At 45.8% G+C, this 3014-nt stretch overlaps 1 pseudogene; it reads right to left on the bottom strand.

Annotated features, from left to right (window-relative positions):
- Nucleotides 1-2691: 2691 nt before the first annotated feature.
- On the bottom strand, nt 2692-2800 carry LOC130359846 (U2 spliceosomal RNA; annotated as a pseudogene).
- Between the last annotated feature and the right edge of the window lie 214 nt (nt 2801-3014).

Genomic DNA, 3014 nt, shown 5'->3' with positions numbered 1-3014 from the left:
AAGTTCCAGTTAAAGGTTTATTTTTTAAACACCTTAAATCTCATAAAAGAAAGATTTGTAACACAAAGACTCAACATAATCAACATAAAAGTAATTAAAAAAAGACAGAAAAAGTGGAGCTCACAACAGAGGGCACGAGGTTAACTGTGACCCCTTCACCCAAGGGAGAAAAGGTAGAAGAAAAGAAATAAAACACTACAGTCCTCAGTGTCCTACCTCAAAATAAAGTATATGATGGACTTCGGTAACATGTAGAAATAATTAAAGGGTTTAATCAAATATAAAAGTAATTCAAACTAACAAGTAATAGTACATATTCCTCAAAGGGGAGGAGTAAATGAAGAGCAATCACTCATATGGATATGAATGCCAATACCAAACCAGGGATGACATCGTACAGTAACATCACAGGCCTTATCAACAGACCTTGAGCATGCTTCATCCTGTGGCTTCTCCCATGGGTACAAACATGTAAATATTAAGCTAGCACAAAATTCTCAAAGATATCTATTCATCTTATATGTACTGTATGGTCAGCATAAACAGTTACTTCATTTAAAAACATTGAACCACATCCAAGGAAAGTGCCATAAGGCTACAATCCCTTGTATCCCAGGAAATATGCTGCACATTCTCCGTTGAGCATACACACAAGGTTACCTGGCAACAGTGTGGCAGCCATGAGGAGTTAGACAGATTATGATACGTGACTCGGGGTGGTTAGATCTATCACTTTGTGAAGCCAGGGCACCATTAACCTACACGGTCCGAGGATACGACAGCTTCTTCTGGGCCAGGCATGGAATAAAAAATACACCTATGCCAGGATTTGATAACTTTTTACTTTGCTGAAGGTAGCAGAACTCAAACTATACAGACTTTGGTTGCAGAGGGATGGGCAGGGTGGAACCCGAGGAGCCTGTTGCCTTGCTCGGAGTTGTAGTGGCTGTTGAATGCAGCTTTAATGAGTACCTGTCACCAAATAAAAAGTTTAATATAGTGTTCCTTGTGTAATTAGCACACACTTTCCCATTTACTTGCTTTTAAAATTATCAACATAAATATGTTTAAAATGTAATAGAAAAAATGCCCACTAGGTGACTCTGTTCTGTTCCCTGCCAAACTCAGGAAGTGTTACTCTGCACTGAGCTTGATTGACAGCTGCTCATAGTCTCACTGAAAGCTGAAAGAGCCTCATTGAAAGCTGCATAGAGCCTCACTGTAGAATGCACAGAGCTTTAGGTCTTCTATTCATCATAGCACTGCAACCATGTAAGGGCAGAAGTGGACCCCCAGCAGGCTTTAGTTATGTCATGCCTGCTTGGAAACGCCCACTTTCTCCTGCTGTGAGCAAGAATAAAGGTATTATACAGAGCTTTTTAAAGGAGTGTTGGGAGTAGTGTTGGAAGTAGTTAAGGAACATAGCCTGAGTTAGTTTAGAAAAGTTTATTTGGTGACAGGTACTTTTTAAGATTAGTAGCAGCACACGCTGACTTGAAAGATTTAAAGGACATCTCTAGTGTGAAACAACTTATAGATTGCGGGAGGTCTGGGAGCCTGGACCCCACACGATCTCCTGTACAGGGCCCCGGCATTCTGGTGCAAGGGGGCGTGTCCATCCCCAGCATGACGCAGCGGCCAACACGCCCCCCCCCATGTATCCCATAGAGATACATGGAGGGGGTGTTTCAGCTGCTTCATCATGCGGGGACGAAACGCTCCCTTCCGGACAGATCTCCGCGCACACCCCCCCCCCCCCCCCTCCGCGCGATCTATTACTTATTCTCTGTCCTTCGGATAGGGAATAAGTTATTTTATACTGCAGATGTTCTTTAACTTGACTGACTGACTGAAGTAGAGATTTTCCCCAAGAGCTTTGCTTACCACCAGGCTTTGACAATTTACCTGAGCATCGGGGTCTTTTCCTGGCTGTGGAATTTAGTAGACTTCTTCTCCCTTAGGCTTCTCCTCAGCTTGCTAGCTGAACCACACTCTCAGTCTCCTCACTGCAGCTCACACTCCAACTCCTTCTCCTCGCTAAACTGCAACTCTAGATTTTTTTTAAGAGCTGAGGCAAGTGCTCTCTATCACCCAAAGTGCATGAAAAAATGCAAATGTGTCACACTAAAAAACGTGCACAAAGCATGCGGTCTATCGCTAAGCCCTTCTCCAACAGGAGAGAGGCCCCCCAAGAAACCTACCCTTCACCTCCGGGCCAAAAGGCACCTACAAGGATCCAGGTTCGATGCCCCTTTTCGCCGAAGCTACTAAGGGGCCGAAAATGCTTCTGGCTTCAACCTAGGCATTAACCAAGGAATCAGCCAAGGAGCCGTATACTGATGGCATCATGACCAAAGCCAAGATGCCCAGGGGTTGCAGGGAGGTGGGGAACTTAATGGCCACACACACCTCCCCTAGGCCGCCAGGAGGGACACCCAGAAAGGCTACCGCATCCTGCCAATCCTGTGTACAATGAAAAACACGAAACGTGGCACAGTGACATACAAAAAAAAATAAAATAAGTGTCACACTCCACTCCCCGGGTCACCACTCCCCGAGGCACAGAAGTACCTCGGCTCTACACCCCTCTACCTCATGGCGAGACCCGGAGGAAACCGGTCACATCAGGACAGCCGTCGAGCTGATTCCTCAGAACCAGCCCCGGAACGCCCTGGTATACCTGCCTCTTCCATGCAGCCCCCATCCCCACCAGCCCCACACCTGTGAGACTTCTCCACCAGTATGAAGCTGATAAGAACAGATACTACACTTGATCTTAGCCAAAAGGCCGGGAAGCTAAACTGCAACTCTAGACTGACTCTCCTCCCTCCTCCCACCTACACTAGGTTTGGGGTTCTCCCATTGGGTATCATGGTAACCTGGTCCCTCTGCCACAATCCCTTAAAGGAACAGAGCATAAATTAACACATAACATGATACAGCAATAAATCACATTATAACAGGTTAGACAAAGGAGCAGTGGGCCCAACATATAGATAGCAAGGGTGCCCACA

The sequence above is a fragment of the Hyla sarda genome, chromosome 2, assembly GCF_029499605.1.
Source record: "Hyla sarda isolate aHylSar1 chromosome 2, aHylSar1.hap1, whole genome shotgun sequence".
NCBI lineage: Eukaryota > Metazoa > Chordata > Amphibia > Anura > Hylidae > Hyla > Hyla sarda.
The sequence above is the reverse complement of the archived record's forward strand: the minus strand, read 5'-3'. Positions and strand labels throughout refer to the sequence as shown.